The sequence below is a fragment of the Crocodylus siamensis genome, chromosome 3 (assembly GCF_052110815.1).
Source record: "Crocodylus siamensis isolate JL-2025a chromosome 3, ASM5211081v1, whole genome shotgun sequence".
Lineage (NCBI taxonomy): Eukaryota > Metazoa > Chordata > Crocodylia > Crocodylidae > Crocodylus > Crocodylus siamensis.
The window spans coordinates 231,956,528-231,979,432 of NC_143397.1; the positions used below are offsets into that span (position 1 = coordinate 231,956,528).

Genomic DNA, 22,905 nt, shown 5'->3' on the forward strand with positions numbered 1-22,905 from the left:
AGTTAGCACATTTTTTATTTAGATCAGTGGTTCTAAAATTTTTATTTTTATTTTTGCAGACCACGTCAAAAATGCTGCGGGCCTCAGAGGACCACGTAATCTCCATCACCAAAAATAAATCAATCAAGTAAAGGGCCAAATACAGATATTCTCCATCATTCCAAAACCTTTCTGCCGACCACCTGAATGGAGCTCGCAGACCAGCGGTGGTCTGTGGACCACAGTTTGAGAACCTCTGATTTAGAGCATAGTAAGCATTATTCCTCTGTGAAGCAGCCCAGTGATAGCTGAACATACGTTACTTAATAAGATTTGGAGATACTCCTTCCATAAAAATTCATAACATATAATTGCCCTTGCTTGAATACATAGACACTCTTATTAAGTACAGTTAACATGTCCTAAGTGTAACATGTGACACAAGCCGAAGAAAGAGGCAGAAACAGGTGGAACTAAATAGCAGAAGGAAGACGCCGTGTCAAGGCAGATTGTCTGCTGGAAGACAGCTGTGAATTAAGAATGAAGAAATACTATCGGGAGTCCTCGTAAGACAAAATAATAAGTGTAGTGGAATTGGCAGCCTAGTGGCAGACTGAGACCATTCAAGGAGTTGTTACTTGCAAAGTGCGAGGAGAGTAGTAGCAGTGTCTGTTAGGTTGTAGTAAGCCATAAAGCCACTTCCCATATTGAGTTAAGATTTTTTACTGTCTAGTAGAATAAAGAATTTCGTTTTCTGGGCTCTTCTTCTGGGGCTGTTTGGTAAATTCCCTTTGAGCATGAGGATTATGAAACTAGATGAGGGTGATTTATCTCTGAAGAGCATGCTCCTACTGGTGTTTGTGTGCCCCAGTCCTTTTTTTTCCCTGTGAGAGTTCATTCTGGTGTATACGTCCTGTCTCGTTCCACCCATACAGTTTCCATGAAAGCACCTGGTACACTGGGTGAGATGTACCACATTCTGTGAAATACCTGAGTAGGATCTGTGAATATTGATGGTTTGTTGTGAAGGATATTGATTGTTGGGGTGCTGGAGACATGCTGACAGATTTTGTGTTTAATGTTAAGGCGGGGTTCTGTTTCATTTGGAGTCTGTTGAGCAGAGAGGAGTTTGCGTCTGACGAGGAGTTGGCCAGGGGTGGGGAAGTTGAATACTTCCCTTAGGGTCTGATCCTTTTTTGGTCATAGGCTATAATTTTTGATGATCCTTCTCATAGGTTCCAGTGTGGGATGGTATGTAATAAGCAAGGGAATGCAATCAGCAGGAGTTTCCTTTTTGTACTGTAGTAGGTTATTGAAGGGTATTTGTGTATCTCATTCAAAAATACCATCTATTTCTATGCTCAAGTTGCATTGTTGATTAAAGATACTTTATCGTGTTAGTGAGGTGAATATTATGATTATTCTCCTAAAAGCAGATGTGGTGGTATTATGAGGCCTAATTATAGTTTGCAGACAAAAACCTTGACTTTCAATCTAGAATCTAACCATTTAATGGTAGCGTAGTTCATAGAGCTGTGTCCACTAACACAGTCACAAATAATACATGGAAATATATGCCACATGATTAAAAAATAGCTGATAAAAGTAGAATATTTTTATGAAGCTAATGTTTCTTATTAAGATGGTCCCCAGATAAGCTTTCTCTTCATTAAAAGACAACAACACCATAACATAAAATTGAAAAAGCAGAAGAATCTACTTATATTTACTAGGTAAATATAGGAATAATATTCACTAAATACAAAACATAACCGTGTTAAGAAAAAAAAATCAAGACCATATTTAGGGTAAAAGATCAACAAGGAACTTTCAAAGTGTTTATTTTTGCAATCTTTTTTCTCTATTTCCTTCTGTAGTCAATTGCTGGATTACTGTGGACTAAATTGTATTCCAAGGGAAGAAGTTTCCCCTTGTATTCTATGCAGGTTATCCAAGGTAAGCAGGTGCTATATGGCTCTTATTCCATCATCTCTGCCGGTAAGCAGAATGGGATAATTGATAGGGTGCTGGCTGTGTCCTCTCTATAGGATAGGGTAGGTTATAGCATTTGCTGCTGGCATTGGCAGTGGGAAATTACTATTCCTGGATTCAGAAGGAAGGAGGGATGAAAGACAGCATGTCTTCTGAGTCTACTCCTTAGGTAGCATATCTTCTGCATGCTAGCTTGCTCAGCTCTGTGATATCAGCATCAGAATGGCAACTAAATCATTCTGAGAAAATGAACCGTAACTAGGTAATTTCAGTTGCTGCCACTCCATCTTACACAGATCTGACACATACAGAGAAATATTTCTAAATTAACATTGGATTCTGTAATCAGGGCTCTGCTTGACATCTATTTAACAAAATTTGTACCATTATAATTCACATTCATCTGTTCATAATGTTCAGAGGCTGTGATTAATATATGTTTATGTTAGAAAAATCAAAACTGATTCTTTTATTTCCTCAGGAAATACAATAACCACTGTCCAAAATTAACAGTAATTTATTGTCAGCAGAGATTAAAAGATTCTGTGCAAAACTAGGCAGATTAGATCCCTGTTGAAAGTATTAACATACTTCATGATAATGATTTTACTATTATAACTCACTATTCTTTGCAAGCTAAGTGATATATGTTATTAGATTCAATTACATTTGCAATTGTTTTCTTTTATTAAAAAATGTAAATTAGGGCCCTGATTCAACAACGTATTTATGCACATATTTAGCTTTAACTACTGAAGTCTGTGTAAGCGTTTCGCTGAATCAAATAGTCTTGTGCACCTGCTTAACATTAATCAAATGTTTACACACATGGCTAAAAGCATTATTGTTTATTTAAATAAAGAACTGATGACTGCGTAAAGTCAAACAATATCTAAAATGTGTGCATTAATGAGGCAAAAGTTGTTTTATATCTTTAAAAGAGACTCCTATGAAAATGCAGTCTCTATTCTAATATAATAAAAGCTTTAGTCTGTCTGTCTGTAAGGCTTTATTTCCACTTTCATTGGTTGTCTCAGCAGCCAATCAGAGTGCTGACTGAAACAACTAATCAGAGTGCTCCAAGAGCGTTCTGGACAGGAGGTAGTAGCAGCGGCATGGCAGTGCCACCATGATGGTGAGGATGGAGCATGCTTTGCTCCCTGCAGGTGGTGGTGGCACAGGGTGCTGGCTCAGGGGCATGGAGGAGAGCTCCCCCCGACCCCGCTACTCCTGGAAGGCAGCGGTGTGGGGTGGAGGGTGCCTGTGCTCCATCCCTGCCTGCCCCTCCCCATCATCATTCCAGACAGGCAATTGGCTAGTTTATATATACATAGAAATCAAATTAGGTATTCAATATACCATTGTGGGGTATATTGTAATTGAACAGCAATTAATTTAATTTTGACTTGTCACTAAATTTGAGGTTTTTATTTTAAAATTCCATAAGTGAAAAACACTTACCTGAGCTCATGTTTTCAAACCTCATTTCCATACAAAGAAAAAAAAGCTCTACAACACTGCAGAAACAGTGTATGTATGTATATATGTGTGTAGGCATATATATCAGGAAGGCTTATATTTGTGGTGATCTCCATTTTCCCCTTCAAAAACACTACAGGGTGTTTGTTTAACAATTCTGATGGGCTTTCTAGAACTCAATACTACTGTTTTCACAGTATGATATCCACATCTCTGAGCAATAGAATGACTCCACAGCAAGACTGAACATGTGCTCTCCTATCTTCTTCCCCTTTTTGACAATGTAGGCTGGAACATAACTAATACCAAAGGCCACAATTTTCTGACAATGTAGCTCCACTGAAAAAAAAATGGAGATACATACTATACAAAAATGGAGTCAGAGGTGTATTACAGATCAAAGGCTTAGATCCACAAAATTATTTAGGCATCTAGATCCAGAAACAAGAAAAACTTCAACACACTTTAAGCACCTACATCCAAAGAACCCCCACCTAGCAGCACATAACCTTGGAAGCACCTAAAACTCATCAGGTGTTTTCCTCTTTTGCTTGAAAGTTCCTTAAGGGCACCGAGCAGTTTGGTGTCTAGCACTTCACCTAGATCCAGAAGTTTCCCAAGGGGCCCTGTCCACAACATATATCCAATAATACTGGCAGGTGTGGCTGCTTTCTTTTAAAAAGATGGCCAGAGGAGATGGTAAAGCCTTGTGCAGTACAGGGCAAGCTTAAACAGGAACACTAGACAATTTGATTCTTGTTTACACACAATGCTCTATAGTCTGGTGGGGGAGGTTTGGGTTCAGATTTCCTCAGGTTAATGTAGAGATTGACTTCAGGTCTCCCAGTTCCTTGGCAAGTAATCTGCAGAAATGCAGAGCAGCATTACCAACACCACTAGCCTTAATTTAAAAATAAAATACAACTGAGCAGGACTCACTAAGCCAGAACAGGTTTTGTCACTTGTCATCAAGGTATGGATGCCTGGTGGAGAGAAGCACATGTCTTGCAGCCCCAAGTCAGGTGCCTGAGCTCCAGAGAGGGGCATGTAAAATTTAACAAGTGTTTGACTATGAAAACATTTTTTAAAGATATTATCTCTGCTTTAAAAGCAGTGCCAGAGATTTCTAAAGCAATTATGTAAAACAATTTTACTCTTACACAATTAATATATTTGCCTATATTTAAAATATGTATGCACTTATGCTTGTAAATCATTTTAAATAGCAATGCAGCTACTAAAAGTTCTTTATTGTTTCTACTGACATTATGATTCTCATTGTCTATTAGCAATAAATGAAGACATTTGAAGTACAGTGAGTTTCTTAGAGAAATGAGGTTAATATGATAGGGATGTACTAAGGTTTAGAGTGTTCGTGCTGTCATTGATGGTCCTTGGGTTACAAATCTTTATGCCTCCTCTGAAGATGAACTCCCTTGCAAGGTTGCAATTCCATATCATTTGTCTTTTTCAAAAGGAAAATACAGTAACTACATTAGGACAGCTCCCTTACATGGGACATAAACTTCTGGTTCTTGTAGCTGTTGGACAAATCTTTGCTTTGATGGGACAACATACTCTGATTTGGGCTGGACTTAATGAGCTAATCCAATGGACATCCAATTTAAAAAGTTTACTTTCATTGAGCAGAGTAATAGATGTGCCCAGATGAATCAGAATGCTCTCTCCATGATTATGTAACTCAATGTTAGTAGTATTATACCTTGAAAAAGGTTTACCTAAAGCTGTTTAACTAAATGTCAAGCATCTGCTATTACAAGATTTTGTTGATTCTGGGATAAAGAAAATACTTCCTTTAACAACCATGAATTAATGCGATTGAGCTGCTCAAAGCAAATCTCTATGGCCATGCGTATTGTACATTAATTCCAGCCCCTATAGGAAATTCAGCGGCATAGCACACCTTATATGACTTGGGGTGCAGCAAACTAAAACTCCTTCAAGAAGTTTTAGTTTGATGCCCCTACAGTCACAAAGCGAAGCACTGGGCTCCATGCAGCTCCACGGCTCTGCAGGCAGCCTGGCAGCAGCCTGGAAAAGCAGCTCTGCCCAAGAAAAGCTACAAGCCTGATATCCCCCTTCACCCCGCTCCCCCGCAGAGCCTGCCTGCCTACTTGAGCTGCATGGGGGCCTAGTGCTTCCCTCCGCAGCTGCAGTGCCCTCCAGGACCACCCAAGCTGGGTTCCTGTGAGTGCATGCTTCCTGGCAGAGGCCGCCACTGCCATGGAGGGAAGCACCACCCCCCCTGCATCCCAGGGACTGCTTTGTCCACCAACAGCTTGCCACCCACTACCTGCTGGAGAGGCAGGTAAGTCAATGGGGTGTGTGAATGACATGGGGGTTTAATCAGCCCTAAATTAAAGTGGTGTTTTTTAAAACCAGCTCAGCAGGCAGCTCTGTCCCAGCTCCTCAGCCTTGGAGGCAGCTCAGGCTGGCACTGAGCAGGAGGGCAGGGGAGAAACTGTCCCGGATGTGTTGGCAGCTGTCTCACGGCCATGTTGTTTGGTCTCCTATGTATTTTCCAGCAGGGCATTTGGTGCACTGCATGTGATATATTACATTTCTTGAGGTGCAGCTGTAAGATCCAGGAATGCTGATTGTGCTGCTGTGGGGTTTAATAATTGTGGGGGGGGGGTGGAGATATGGTGGCAGGTTTTACATTTCTTGTCATGACATGGTCTGGATCCATTTTGTGTGTTTTGGGCCATAGGAAAGTTTGCTTCTGGTGATATGGTTAGTGAGGTTTGCTGCTTGTTTGAAAGCTAGGATGGGTGGTTATGGAAAGAGCTTTCTAAGATTTGGGTCTCCTTCTAGTATGGACTGCAACTGTTTGAGGATTTTCTATACAGGTTTGAGGGAGGGGCAATATGTCATAACTAGTGATGTGCGATTCATGGGGGTTTTCCTTCTGTACTGCAGCAATTCTTTATGTGGTATCCAGGTGACTCTTTCAAATGCGTGATCTGTCTCTCTGGAGGAGTGTCCTTGTTGGGTGAAAGCCTTTTTGAGATTTGTGAGGTGGTAATTCTGGGTGTTCTCCTCAGTGCAAATGTGGTGGTATCTGAGGGCTTGGCTGTGTATCACAGCTTTCTTGGTTTGTTTAGCATGATTGCTGGTTCTGTGCAGTTATGTAGGTTGGTCTGTGGGTTTCTTGTATAACGTGGTCTGTATTTTATCATTCTGGATACTGATCATGTCTAAAAAGGAGATGTTGGTGCTGGAGTGTTCAAGAGAATATCAGATGGCGAAGTGATGATTGTTGAATTTCTGATGGAACTCAATTAGAGATTGCAGGTTTTTAACCCAAATGTTGAAGATGTCATTGATATATTTTAAGTATAGCAATCGTTTGATGGTGCAGTCCTTGAGAAATTCTTTTTTCAGGTGGCTCATAAAAAGTTTGGCATACTGTGGGGCCATTTTGGTGCCCATAGCTGTGCCCATGATCTGAAGGAAGTGTTGGTTATTAAAGGTAAAATTGTGTGTGAGGAGGAAGTATATAAGGTCAGTAATCAGCATTCCCTCTAAGCTGTGCGGTGTGTGTGGCCATGCAGAAGCGCCTGGCAGCATGACATGAGCACACCTGCACAGCTGTGCATGCTGCACAGCTTAGAGGGAACACTGTCAGTAATATCTTTGGGTCTGTACTCTTGAGTTGCTATTCATAGTTTCTAGGGTCAGAAGGGACCTGAGTAGATCATCTAGTCCGACCCCCTGCCATGGCAGGAAAGAATACTGGGGTCAAACGACCCCAGCAAGGTGTTCATCTAACCTCCTCTTAAAGACCTGCAGGGTAGGAGCCAGCACCACTTCTCTTGGAAGTTGGTTCCAGATCCTAGCTGCCCTGACCGTGAAGTAGCGCCTCCTGATATCTAGCCTAAATCTACCTTCTGCCAGCTTGTGACCATTATTTTTAGACTTCCCCAATGCCTGCTGATCCCCCCGACTAGTTTGTAACAGGCCACTAGATCCCCCCTCAGCCTTCTCTTGTGGAGGCTGAACAGGTTCAGGTCCCATAGCCTCTCCTCATAGGGCCTGCCCTGCTGCCCCCTGATCATACGAGTGGCCTCCTCTGGACCCTCTCCATGTTGTCCACATCTCTCTTGAAGTGTGGCGCCCAGAACTGGACGCAGTACTCCAGCTGCGGCCTGACCAGTGCCGCATAGAGGGGGAGGATCACCTCCTTGGACCTGCTCGAGATGCATGTGTGGATGCATGACAAGGTACGGTTGGCCTTCCTAGCTGCTTCCCCAGACTGCCGACCCATGTTCCTCTTGGAGTCAATGATGACTCCAAGATCCTTTTCTGCCTCTGTACTGACAAGAAGGGAGTCCCCCAACCTGTAGGTATGGTGCCGGTTGTTCCTCCCCAGGTGCATCACTTTGCACTTGTCAGTGTTGAATCCCATCCTGTTCTCATCACCCACCCTTGTAACCTGTCTAGGTCCAACTGTAGCCTATTGCTCCCTTCTAGGGTGCCCACATCCCACCACATCTTAGTGTCATCAGCAAATTTGAACAGGCTGCTTTTTACCCCCTTGTCCAAGTCACTGATGAAGATGTTGAACAGTGCGGGCCCGAGCCCTGTGGAACCCCACTGCCCACATCCCTCCAGGCTGAAAATGTCCCATCCACCACCACTCTCTCGGTGCGGCCCTCCAGCCAGTTGGCAACCGAAATGACTGTGTGGGTGTTGACACCACAGTCCCCCGGTTTCTTAATGAGAACAGGGTGAGAGACAGTGTCGAAGGCCTTCCTAAAGTCCAGGAAGACTATGTCCACTGCTACCCCTGCATCTAATGATCTGGTGATCTGATCGTAAAAGGCCACCAGGTTGGTCTGACAGGACCTGCCACTGATGAACCCGTGTTGGCTGCCCCTAAGCATGAAATCCCCTGCTGGCCCCTCATAGAAGTGTGCCAGCATAATTTTCTTGAACAGCTTGCCTAGGATTGAAGTAAGACTAACTGGCCTATAGTTTCCCAGGTCCTCCTTCTTCCCGTTTTTGAAGATGGTAGGCTTGGATGTCATCCTGGTCTGGGATGCTGGTACACAAGCTAGTAATATCCATGGTGGCTAGCAGGGTCTTGCTGGGAAGGTGGTCTGTGTTTTTAAGTTTTTGTAGAAAGTCTGTAGTGTCTTGTGCAAAACTTGCTCTCTGGGTGACATGCAGTTTTAGGATTGATTTGATGAAACCTGATATTTCCTCAGTTAGGATTCCATAGTTGGATATGGTAGGTCTGCCAGAGTTCCCTTGTTTGTGGATTTTAGGGAACATGCAAAAAGCCTCTGAGTTAGGTAGCAGGGGGAACAAGGTGTGCAGTTTTTCTTGTAGTTCTGATGGAAATGGTTTGATTGGTATTTTTGAGTTTGAAAGTGAAGACGGGAGGAGGGTCTTCCTGTACTTCTTTGTAGTAGATGGTGTCAGAGAGTTGTCTGCTGGTTTCTTTTATATAGTTTTTACACTTAAGGCAGACTATGGCTTCTCCTTTATCTGCTGGTTGTATTACTATTTGGGAATTAGATATTAGAGATTCTATGGCATTTCTTTCTGATGGAGATAGGTTGTTATGGTGACATGTGTTGTTGATTATTTCATTGTTCATTCTTTCCCTGAAACAAGCAATATAGCAGTCAAGGTTAGAGTTTCGTCCACTGTGAGGTGTCCAGTCTGATGTTTTGGGGTTTTTTGGGGGTTGATCTTTTTTCTCAATGTTGTCAGAGGATGAACTATTGTTAGAAGTGGATTAATTTTGGTTCTGGAAATTATTCCTTGAGGCAGAGGTGTTGGAAGAAATTTTCTACTTCTCCACTTTGAAGTATTTTATTAGGGTATTTTTCTGGACAGAAATTCAGGCCTTTAGAGCAGACAGATTTTTCAGTTTTGGTAAGTGTGTGCATGGAGGGATTGATGATTTTCGAGGGTTGGTTGCTGCTTTCAGTTTCATCAAGTTTGAGGGTGGAATGTTGTACGGTGCTGGTGTTGTTTCTGGTGGGTTTTTTGTGGCTGGAAAAGTTGTTCCTGGAGTAATTTGTTCCATTTCTCCCTTTTATGTTGGATGGATATTGTAAATTTTTTTTCATAGTCTCTTTGTGTCCATTGTATAATATCAGGGAAGATGCCTAGATTTTTCTCTTTCAGTGTGTAGCATGTGGTGATTTCCTTCCTGAGTTGATATGAGATTAGGTGAAGATGATGATTTCTATTTTTTTCTAATTCTCTTCCCCTGTTATTCTACACAATTACTCTCACAGATTTCACCTTTGTACAGGAAGTATTGAACTTCATTCTACTATGCACCCTAAACAACTTAACATATTTTAGCTGATTGTTTTTGTAAGAATCCATGAAACTAAAATTAGGTCTTATTTGCAGGGGGTTGAGGTGTGAGTTTTGGATATTGCTGTCTAGTCTGTATTTTGCATTGCCTAAGCAAATGACTTTTATTATCAAGGCCATCTGTTGTTATGCTGTACATTGCTCATTCAGTATAAAATGTTTGTCTTTGATAGTTACTTTATATTCAAGTTCAAAATGGTCAGCTCCTTTGCTCAAGAATGCAACAGCTTGTACTTAGCAATCTCAAGATGTTTAGTGGTGAACTTGTAGAATTTCTCCAGGACAAACTGGCTAGACACTAAGGCTGAATGTAATTTATAAAACGATTAAGGACCTAAGCAATAGAAGAGAAGTACTATGTGACATGTTCACCCCAGTCTTACCTCTAGCAGTTTCAAATATCTTGCATCAGCTTCCTTGTACAGCTGGTCACCTTGGAGAAACTGACACTATAATTCCCATCAACATTTACAGTATTGGTGAAGAAAGGTTAGTAAGAGTTTAAAGGTGCTTGAGCTCTTATGCATTTATAAGCACAAAAACACATTCAAGTATATGACTCTTAAAGTATTTTCGAAAGGACATCAACCTTATCAAAACAAGTCTTCAAAACCAGAGCCCCATATGGTGAATTATTGCCTATTCATGTTACTTGCATCTAATCCAAGTATGTAAAATTGGACCAAAATGGAGTCTGGAGTTTTAGTACAAATTCATCTCAGGAAGATCAACAGATGGAAGAAAACCACAGGATACCTCATTAGATTACCATGGACTCAGCTGCTCTAAAAGTACAAGATAGGACTCAAAAGACAACCACTCCTTCAAAACTGTTTTCCCTACTTTTCTTTGGCTAGAAAATATGTCCAGTTGCAGGAGAAGAGGGGAAATAAAGGCTAAATTACCAGGATACTTTGAATTCACAACACATTTTTTTTCATGAACTAATTAACTGATTCTTCAACAAGGTTGTAGAAATATTTTTTCTTGCTCCCTAACATATTTTTTTTGCTCCCTCCAATACTAATATTTTTTTCCCCACAGGTTTAGCAAAATTTTTTTATTCATTATGTCAGGCTTTCATGTGTGAGTCATTGTGACCTTTCTCTTAGGTTTGTACGATGTTTTGAAAACAATGCATTTCTGGGCCAAAATCTCACTGACTTCAATCTGTGATTTGGGCATGTATTACATTTTATCTTTCTAGTGATTAACTTCTTTACTTGACTTTTCCTCTAATACATTCTACACATCATTTTTCTTTCCTACTTTTGTGAGAATGGGAGCACAGGGGGGTCCCCCACATGCTTGGCAGCAGACCCAGAAGTGGAACAGAAGTACTTGCAATCCACTTCTGGGTCCAGTGCAGAGCATATGGGGGACCCTCCCTACCCCCTAACTTGGTGACTGGTGCCTCCTGGGTCTGGGGTGCAACTGGGGTCCCCCCATGACTGATCACTGAGCCAGGAGAGTACAGGGAGGGGTCCACCACCAAGCGGATGAGGGACCCCCCCTGCACTCCCATGGGATTCTCCATCTGTCCCACCTTCTCAGCATTCATAAGCCACACTTGGTAACTCGAGGTAAGTAGAAAAAATATATAAAGCTGTGTCAAATTTGGACAGTGATCCAAATCAGCTAATCAAATCACTGTCCCCTGAATAGGGCTGAATCTGAATTGACTACTGCCTGCTTTGCACACCCCTACTAACTGACACTATAAAGCATATTGTTCCTCTTCATTTGATAGGCAGTATATTTAAACATATTATATTCATTAGTGCTATTAGCAGTACAAATTAACTCGCCATCTCTACTGGTTGGTTTGATTTCAGTTTGCAGTGGGTAACAGTTCCTCAGGCATAGTACCAAGCTTAGTCTTAGATGTCTTCATCTGATCAGCGAGGGCTAAAGGATAAACAGACAACTGGATTGCATTTTGTTCAAGCTGTTGGTCATCTCCAGGTAAACTGTCAGCATAGATATAAAACTTGACTTCTGCAGGCAAGAAGTAGCTGCAGTAGAATGTAAATCAAATGGGGGTGCTAACGAATGGTCCATGCATTTAGTCATCAGCAGAAAAAGATTGATCAGCCAATTACATCAAAAAAACCTCTTTCAGAGGTTGGACATGAGATCTACAGCTGGTTGGGCATTTGATTTTTCTGACACAAAAAAATTAACAATAAGAGTATGCCATCAATTTCCTTGACCATATGCAAGAAAGTTTTAGACATTTACATATCCAAAATGGACTAGATCATTCCACATGTAAAGGGAATAAAAATCACTGAACCTTAAGTGGTCAAAAAATGAATATATAAGTGATCTCTATATATAAAGGACTTAGTCCATCTGTCTGTGTGACTGTCTGTCCATAATGCTTTTGGGGGGTGTTCCCAGTGAGGCATGTCTCCAGCCAGTGCTGCATCAAGAATGCCCATCAAGAATGATTGGTGGGATGGGTGGGGACGGAGCACTACCACCTACCACCTCACACTGCTGCTGCCTCCAGACATGGAGCGGGGTTGGGGGTTGGCATGGGGCCAAGCATGGGGGGGCACAGGACCAGACGTGGAGCAGGGGGAGTGGCACAGGGAAGGACCTGGAGCAGAGTGGGAGATGGCATGGGGCTGGATACAGGGTTGGGGGTGAGGCTGGAAGTCGAGCAGAGGCAGTGCAAGGTGGTGGGTGGTGGCAGCACCCAGCATATACAAGCTTTCCCCCTGCTCCTGGAAGGTGGCAGTGGTGTGGGGTGGTGGGTGGTGGTGGGTGGTGTCACTCCATCCACCCCTCCCTTGTTATTTTTGATGGGCAATTCACTGGTATATTTCTAAAAGATATGGGGAAATGGTGTTGTCTATTCTGAAGACAGTTCAGTAAGTTTATACAAAACAGGCAACTGTGGCAGAGTTATAACAAGTAATTTCTCTACTCTGAGAGATGATAGTGGCCAGGGCAGCAGCAAAGGCTGGGCTTGGCTGGCAGTGGCAGTGGCTGCGTTGGCAGCAGTGGTGTCTTCTATTCTTGGTCCCTCTCCAAATCAGTGCCTGGGGACGATGCCCTGACCATCCACCATACTTGTACTTCTAACCTGTGAAGGGATGTGAACCCTATTATTTTCCCTTACAGGTGGGTATATATTAAAAGCAATAAAAAGGATTTTTAGGGAAGAAAGGAGGAAAATGACTTTGCCTAAGCAGAGCCAACTACACTTTGTGTATCATCTCAGTGAGGTTGTTGGGAAAGGAAGCAGGAGAAACTGAACAGATTTGATAAATGCCTCCTGGTATCTTTGAGAGAAGCACCTAAATATCTGTGAGGAAGGGCAGAATTGAAGGCAACTGTGCCCAAAGTAAAAAATTTTGGCAAACTCTAGGTTGCTGCTTGCTTTCAGTGCTGGCTGTTTTGAAGGCTTTCATAGTTTCATAGTTTGTAGGGTCGGAAGGGACCTGAGCAGATCATCTAGTCTGACCCCCTGCCATGGCAGGAAAGAGTACTGGGATCAAATGACCCCAGCTAGATGTTCATCTAACCTCCTCTTAAACACCCCCAGGGTAGGAGCCAGCACCACTTCTCTTGGAAGCTGGTTCCAGATCCTAGCCGCCCTGACCGTGAAGTAGCGCCTTCTGATATCTAACCTAAACCTACCCTCTGCCAGCTTGTGACCGTTATTCCTGGTCACTCCTGGCGGTGCTCGGGGAAACAGTGACTTCCCCAATGCCTGCTGATCCCCCCGACTAGTTTATAACAGGCCACTAGATCCCCCCTCAGCCTTCTCTTTTGGAGGCTGAACAGGTTCAGGTCCCGCAGCCTGTCCTCATAGGGCCTGCCCTGTTGTCCCCTGATCATACGAGTGGCCTCCTCTGGACCCTCTCGATGCCGTCAACATCCCTCTTGAAGTGTGGCGCCCAGAACTGGACGCAGTACTCCAGCTGCGGCCTGACCAGTGCCGCATAGAGGGGGAGGATCACCTCCTTGGACCTGCTCAAGATGCATCTGTGGATGCATGCCAAGGCGCGGTTGGCCTTCCTGACTGCCTCTCCACACTGCCGGCTTTCCTGAGACACCTTTTTTCCCCTTCTCTCTTTTGCACAGTACAAACGCTAGGCACAATGTTCCAGACTCCACTCCAGGCCAAGGCACCAAAAGGTAAGCATTTTGATGACTAACTTTTCAATTCCCAGAAGAGTATTGTACCTATTTGAACAAAACCCACCTCATTTACCTGGAAGCATTTCCCATAAGGAATGCACTCTCAGTCCAGTTGATTTTCACAATGGTATTCTGAAGTCTTCTGTAATACTTAGAGAATATTTTGTGCCTGGGATTGTTTTTGGCTTGACTGCTGATATCTGGAAGTGCCAATCTTTGTGCATTAACTCACTGAGATTCCTGCTTTCTCCAGATAATTTTTATCTTTAGACACTCTTTTAAAACTGTTCCTCCTTCTTCACTTCTTTGTATTGTGGCCATTTTCTAGCAGGAAAGCAGAGCACCATGCTATTATGAGCCTCTCTTTCTCTATTACGTCTGTTGCCAGAACTTTGTTTTTGTTTCAGCATTGCTCTTTTTCATGCTAGTATGTCTTTAGTGACTGTTGGAAATGTGGTAACATTTACCATCCCCACCTCCCACCCCCAAAAGTCTCTTGATCTGCTTTTGAGCATCTGTTTTCATGCCAATCCCACACTAACACATTACAGTTGACTGTTCCTTGCAATGTTTGTCTCTCACAAAGCCCTTTCCCTTTCTTTCTCTCCCTTTCAAAAGGCAGGTCAGATGGGGGAAGAGTGGCTCTAAGTACAACTTATTTTATAAGCATTTTTTCAATATTCTTTAATAGTTTAAATTCTTGATGCTGTCTTAATAGTACCAGCAGCTATCCTCTTACAGTCAGTAATTGTCTCATATCCCTCAAGTGATAGAAAGGGCATAATTCTTATGAGTTTTCTTCTCCCTGTAGGCATTTCTTCTACATTTCCCCTTCTATCCTGCATTGCCATTTCTTTGTCTGCTTTGCTACTGGCCATTCTTTGTCTGTCAAGGCTTTCCTATTTTATGTTCTTGTATTCACATTTTTTTTTTAGCTTTTGATGTCTAGTTGTAGCTCATGACTTAAATGTATTGCCCTGGGAGGTTTGTTTATCTAATTTAAGCCCTTCTCTCTTCCTCAGACACTCTACATAAGAAATCTTGACTTTTCCCTTTGTATTTTGGTCACTTGCTGTCAAGAAAGCCTGGCATGATAAATGCTGTACTCTTAGAGTGTCTCCTGCTTTTTAGGATTATTTTTAATATGCTGTCAATATTGTCTCATCCGTTCAGCATGATTACATTTTGGCTTCCCATCTTCCTATGTGGCCCACAAATCGAACACCTCCAAGACACAGATGCAATTGAATTTGTAGTCTTGAATTTACTTAAAAAACAAGGAACTACAAATATGCCAACAATGGGCATTTCAAATAAAATAACATAATCTTGGGAAAGAAGGACCACCACACCAATGTCACTGTGAACATGACACTATTAATAACAGTGTCATGCAGAATTTTGAAACTGATCACAACTACAAGCCTTGAAAAAGGCATTCATTAGTATTTTCAAGAAATTGTTAGAATTTTGTTTCCCAGAAAATGTCATATTTGACCACATTTATCTACCTACCTATAGATTTGTTATTGTTACAATGCAGAAAACTGTTTGTAGCAAACACTAGCCTTATGCTTGACAGGGAGATTCCAGGAATGCACTTCAGTGCCTAAGAGATTGTTCATTACTTGAAAGGGTTCGAGTATTTTAATATTTCATTTTGTGAATTAATTATTTTGAGCATGGCTTTAACCCACTGGTTTTTCATCACGTTATTTGTTTTGTTCTTTTGGTTTTTGTTTGTTTTTTTTGACTGGTGATATCAATTCTTATCTCTGATTAGGAGGTGGAATTTCTTTACTCTGCTTTTAAAAGACACCCCCCAAAGAAAATTGAGGATGGCCAGGTAAACTTTCCAAGTAGCAGCCAGTATCTGAGCAGACATTCTTATGAAGATTCTGGAGACATTCCCTTTCTATAACAATCTCATGAGCAAAAATATCAATTCTGTGACTTTTTTTCAAGAGAAAGCCAATTAAGAAGGGAACTACATAATGAAGCATATATTCATCAATACTTGTTTTCCATATTTCTCATTTCATAAGTACACCCCAGAAAGCAGTAGCATACATGTCTACTTCATGTTCTACCATTCTTCGGGTGAACTCAGCATGTGAGGCTAGTAGATCTCTGTCTGCAATGAAGTCCATGAATAAAACCTTCTAATGGTATTAGCCTTGATGATAATGAAACTAGCAATCTTGAAGTGAAAGACTCTATATAATATTACTGTTATACTAAGTGACCCACTCTAAGTCCATGCATTATGGGTGGATAATGCTTCAATGCTGTTTATAAGGCAGCTTAAAGGCTGGAGAACCTATAACACTCTACCTGCCAAAAGATTTTGATTTCTATATCTCTTTGTTACTCTAGGGTTGTTCATAACATTGACAATATCTGACAATGACTTACATTTCTCTCAAGAAAAAAAAGGGACAGAAGTGCAAACAACTAAGTGTACTTAAAGCGGATAAGAGAAGCAAGATACAGGTCAATGTTTGGGCCCAAAAACATTTCTAATATTTCATCACCCACACTAGGCTTTCCTTTACCTAGCATTGACTAGCATTCACCCAATTAGCAGTATGACAAGGACCTTGTTACACAGTAATTTTGGGCAGCTCCCAGAGATCTTAACACCTGTGTTGTCTGTACATTAATGCCTGAAACTAATTTTAAGCACTTGTTATCCAGCTCAAAGTTATGCCACTCCAAGGGCAGGATTATCTCTGGCCCATGCTTGTGTTACACTAAGTTCTAGACTAGAATGGCTACACCTTATTGTATACACCCACTCCTTCCTGCCCTGGATCAGGCCCACTACTACCCCCTGCTCTCCCCAGAACCCTAGATCCCTCTGCTGGCCTAAATATGTGGCTGCTCCAAACTTGAGCTAGCACAACACCAATCAACATTCATGCAGCTTACAGTGAAAGGTGTAACAACGCTCTAAAAAATAATTTCTTCAGCGTGAGATCAAACAGAAAATTCATATTAGAACAACTGACAAGGTCTCCTCCAAACTAACTTGAACAATCCTTTTTGCAACCTGGTTATCTTAAATATCTTTTTAATTGTCTTTTGATTATTTAGCCAGTTTTGATTGTTTTAGCAATCATTGTGTGATTTCCTAGCCAGTAAGATAATAATTAACATTTTTGAAAGGCTAGCAACTAGTTACACAAAAAGGGAGGTGATAGGGTAAAAGTAAATGAAATGCACTAGTCTTTCTGTGACTGTTAAAGACCGTAATATAGACCATTACTTTTTATCACTACAAAACGTACAGCTCTAGCATGCTACTCATTTAAATCAACCACATTTTAACCTTATTTTTATTGCACAATTTAGCTAAACACTCTGTGGTGCATACTAAATAATTGTTAAAAGGCTGATTTCTGCCCTCAGTAACACCCTGTTTCACGGTGGTTAAGAGCTTAATTTAAGTACCAAACTCCCATTGACTTTCATTGGCAGTTGAGCGCCTAACTCACCTAGGCACTTAGATCATCACCTTTTTGTTATTATACTTATTCTCTACTTTTATATCCAAGGTCACTCACTAAAATCTGTATGGAAGTCAGAAATCTAATAAGACTCTCCTTATTTGCAAGATGTGTCATTAGGCAATAGCTCTTCTAAAATCCCCTAGTGTCCATAAGAAAGGAAAAAATATAGTTTAAGCCTAGGTATATAAGAAGATAGTAAAATGTGTTTTACCCTTTCCATCCTATTGAACATTTACATTCAAATGCAATTTTTAAAGGTATATTTATGGAAAACCCCCAACGTGAAAGGAAAACTATTAGGAGGATTTTTTTTTCCTTTCTAGTTTCTAAATCATACTAAATCTGACCATTAAGAAGGTTTCGTACTATATTATCTTGTAGTATGCCAAAATGAGTTGTGTCTCAAGTTTCGTTGATATATTTGTTGATACTTGCCTGTTATTTAGTATGGCATACTTTACTTGCAGCGATCCATTTTGTTAACTATAGCAATATTATTCTCCAAAGAACTGTTAGTGAGCAGCCAGTAGTTTTGGTCAGGTGGCTGGTGTGATAATTGTATAAACCTTTAAGAGTTAGGCAGAGTTGGACAGAGCTGGATAGGGAGTGTATCATGGCATGTGTGTGCTGTGAGCATGAATAAAGAATGTTCTTTGTTAAATGGGGCTCCTGTCGCAGTGAACTGAACCCTGAACACAACATGGTACCAGAAGTGGTTGAAAGCAGATGATTTCATTGCACAAAATGAGCTTCAAAAGAAAAAACAAAACAAAATTGGAGCAACTATTGGCTTCAACAGATCTGAAACTCTCTAACCATACAGCAGAGAACTGGAAGATGTTTGAGCAAGAATTCAACCTGTACATAGCAGCAAGTGGAGCCACCAGGAAGCAAAGTAAACAAAAGGTGTGTTTTTTTTCTAAGTATAGAGAAAGGGTGGGCAAAATACAGCCCATGGGCTGGATCTGGCCCACCAGGAAATTTCATCCAAACTAACTGTACCCCACCGAACCCTTCTACCCACGAAGGTGGGAGTGAGGCATCCACATATACAGATCCCCCACCAACACCCTCTACTGCACCTCGCTCCCACCCTTGTTTTCAGAAGGGCCCAGCTCAGCCAGCACACTGCTTTCAGACAGGGCTGCTGCTGCCACTGCTGCAGCCACCAGGGGACCTGCTCAGCTTCCCCGGCATCCTGCTCACTCTGAGCGCTAGGTAAAGTGAACCAGCCTGCTGCTGCTGGCAGGGGCTGTGTGCCATGGGGGGAGTATATGGGTGAGCCCCACACCCTCCCACCCTCCCTCACACCCCACAACCCCCACACTCTGCCCCCACACCCCTGCACATATACACACTCCAACATATCCTATTGCCCCCCCACCCTCCCTCACACAATATATAAGAGTAAGATTTGTAATTATTATGGAATCATCTCTATAAACACAATGCAAACGCAAATCATGACAAAAATATTTTTTGTAATAAAATTAAAACATGTTATAGTAGGTGTTCAACTTTTAGTAGATGATTTGGCTTCTTTCTGTTTCTAAGCTAGCAACCCTCTCCTCTCAAAAGGAGTATTTCCGGGGGACAAAGGGAGGAACTTCTGGTGGCAAAGGTCAGGGATTAGGGGCAGGATTTCTGATTCCAAGACGGCAACCAGGGGGCAAAACATCTGTTAAGGAGTGGGGCTACTCTTGCGGCCCTCAACTGCTCATCAAAACTCATTAAGCAGCCCCTTCCCCCCACCCCCCGCACCCACCCCTCCGGATATAGAGAGTGTTGAGGCACTGGATGTATATGACATACTGCAATTGAACTAAGCAGAGAGAGCTGATTATGAGACTGCTCAAAAAGTTTAAGTACTGCACTCCAAAAAATAATGAGACTATTGAATTATATCAGCTCCACATGAGGTCACAGACAGAGGGAGAATCCTTTGGGGAATTTAAAAAGGATCTCAGACTGCTGAGTCAATCCTACAATTTTGGTGAACTCACAGACCCAAAGAACTGATAGATCAAAGATCAGATAGTAATAGGGATCAGGCCTACAGCTCAGAAAAAGATTGCTGGAAGATCCTGATATCAAGCTACAAAATGCACATGAAAAGCAGCAGACATCATCCAAGCTAGAATGAAGTCTCTCGAAGGAAAACTAGATGCTGAAATTGTTGACAGAATGATAAGCTTTCCCAGAAAAGAACAGACACAAAAAAGATATTGCAAAGGCAGCCTTGAAAAATGCAATCTTGAAGAGCTTAAGAATAGCAGCATAAAGAGCTTCACATGCTATGGTAACAAGTATAGACCACAGCAAAGTCCTGCTTTTGGACAATGATGCCACAAGTGAAGAAGTCTGAACCATTTTGCTAGAATGTACAGAAAAGAGGACTGCAGATGGAGAAAAGGACAGAGGCTAAGTACAGGCATTCAAGAAGCCAGAAGTGGAAGAGCTCTAACGTTCAAGCTTTCTCTAAGGACACATCTACATGTGCTATTAATGCAAAGTAATACACTTCTGTGAAGATTATTGTTCCTCAGCACAGTAGTTGTACCCAGAACCATAGCATGTTGAGCCAAGGTGGAGCAGCCCCAGGTGGCATGGGGCTTCAGGGGTCAGCCTACCAGCCTGGAGCTACTGCCCCCCAGCTCAACATGCTGCAGAGGAGCTGGGTGGGGCCCGAGGATGCTACACTGTGGGGCTAGCCAGCAGACAGACCCTGCACTGAAGCACACAGCCAGCCCCAGTGTCTACATGTGCATTGCAGTGAAGTAAACTGCTGTAGGATAGTACTTGTGTCTGGCAGTACTAGCCTATGGCGAAGTTAATTAATTTACTTCAGCCTAATAGCACTACATGCATAGAAAGTGACATTTTACTGCAGAGCTAATCGGTCAGCTCCACAGTAAACTTGATTATGACAAGGAGTCATGAGAATTAGAACCTTTGCTACCCCAGGACAGGTTGTGTGTGGATGCCAGCAGCAGTTGTCCCTTGTAAGGTCGTTCCTAGATCTTAGGAAATGGAGACAAATGGATGAAACATCTACAGACAGAATAGGAAATACCTGCAGCACTTCAGGGAAGGACAGGAGGATGAATAGTATCTGCACCTGAGAAGGACATGGACAAGACTAGAGCACAGATCGACTGAAACAACACAGAGACTACAGCACAGACCGATCAAGACAATGGGATGCTTCAGAGATCTGTAAGGCTGCAAAGGGCACCACAAAGACTGATTGGAAATTGTTAGTTTATTACAATGTGGCTGCTAAACTTTAGCTGTGCTTTTAATAACAAAAACCTGTATGTTCAACTTATGTTGAATTATTGTACATATATTGTTATTCGGTAAAATGGGTAGTGTTTCTGCTTGGAAAAGGAAGATGTGATGTTTGTATATGTCTTTAAGTTAGGAGGAATTGGACAGAGTGGGCAAGGAAGAATGATGGTGCGTGTGTGCTGTGAGCATGAATAATGAACGCTCTTTGTTAAAAGAGGCGTTCCTGCCTCAGTGAGCTGAACCCACAGCACAACAGCCTGTGTTTTACTTCTTAGATGATCTGCAGAAGAGAGGAGCCAAGCTTGGAAAACATGATTACTAGGAGCAGAGCAAGCAAAATAGAGACTCCCATTCTGCCCTCTGCATCTTTCACCTGTCTTTTCTGTTTCACCCTTCTCTTCCACAGATCCTAACTGCAACAGACTCAGGAAAACCATGGCTGTATAGCATTAAGGCTGTGTGAAATTTCACTGACTTTCATTTAGATGCTGTTTTGACTTCTTTCAAACTCGAAACAGCTAAATCTAAATGAAACAGAGGGCTTTGAAACAGCCTCAAAATGAAATGAGGCTAGACAAATAGTTTTGAAAGTTTTCAAACATTTCAAGTTTTGAAGCTGAAGCTGGACTTGCCTGCAGTGAAACAGAAAGTAAGGAGAGGGAGGAGGAATAGAGGGGAAGGACTGCTTTCATGGTTGACTGTGTAGCTGGCCAGTGGCTGTCATCCTTCCCTGAGGTCCCTTCCAATCCCAGTGCCCTGGGGGAGGGATGGAAAAACAGCATAAAAGGCAGCATTGTTTGTACTGCCCTGCTTTCTGCCTTGGTGTCACTTACTGTGCCGTGTGTTTCAGCAGCTCAGTGTCAGACAACTACGGCTAGCACTGATCTTCTAAAGGATTCCCTACTTGCTAGGCTAGACTATTCTAGCAAGAGGGATTACAGAATACCATTTTCTTCTGGGAGCTTTTATTTTATTATTATATTCATTGATTTATTCTTTTGAATTTTATACTTATATTGGATAGGATTACTATAGAATATAGTTTATATAGGAAGGCAAATGCATTTATATTTTATTTCTGTACATTTAAAGCTTTGCAGCATAGATATATACATACATACATCCATAATACAATTTATATAGAAAGAAAGATATTTTTATATTTGTTTTATAGGTTTAGTCTTTGCACCACATCTACTTTTTTAATGTATATAGGGAGAAATATATATGTCTATTGGTTTTTATACATTTCTTCATTGCACCACACCTACGTTATTGAATTTATATGTGAGAAAGATCTATTTCTATCAGTTTCATACATTTCTTCACTGCACCACACCTACAATTTTAAACTTATATAGGGAGAAAGACATATTTCTATTTGTTTGTATACATTTCTTTCCACCACAAACTTACATTTTTAAAATTTATATAGGAACACAAATACATTTATACATTTATGGAAAAGGAAGACATGAAGCATGGTGGAAAAGCAGGTGGTCAAACTTCAAGGAGGGACAGAAGAGGGGGTGGAAGGAGAGCTGTAAGTTCCATCCCCCACCACCAAACTGAGATGCAGCCTCTTCTCTCCAGCTAAAAGGGATGAGGCTGTTACAAGCAGCAAGGAGAGGGGAGCAGTGCCATGGCCTGTGCCCAAGACTGCATCCTCTCCATGAGCACCAGCCATAACCTCCCCACACCACCACCAAACTTGATTCTCAAGAGCCTGGTGGAGCAACAGAAGGCCATCCATCAGATGGTCTTGCTCAGGCAGATTGGGATCAGAGGCCTCCTGAACAGAGGTGAGTGGGATACCATCTGCCAGATCTTGGTGGTCCTCAACCCTTCCTCAAAGCCACTGAGACCTTCAGTGCTGCCAATGCCCTCCTTAGCCATGTGATCCTGTAGTAAGGAAACTTCAGAGCCAAATGGAGAGCTTCCAAGAGATCAGTGTTCCTCGCTGGCAGGAACTGGTCAGGCAGCTGAAGAAGAGCATCAGGAAACCTCTTGATCCCTTGCGGGCCAGTATCGTCCATATGCTGGCCACCATGTGTGACCTAAGGGTGACAGGCAGCAAAGCCTCAGCCAGTGGACTGAGGTGCTGGTGAAGAGAGTCAGGGAGGCAGAATGCCAGAGG

General features: G+C 42.0%; 1 pseudogene; it reads right to left on the reverse strand.

Annotated features, from left to right (window-relative positions):
* Positions 1-6,347: 6,347 nt before the first annotated feature.
* On the reverse strand, positions 6,348-8,748 carry LOC149869560 (uncharacterized; annotated as a pseudogene).
* Positions 8,749-22,905: the final 14,157 nt, after the last annotated feature.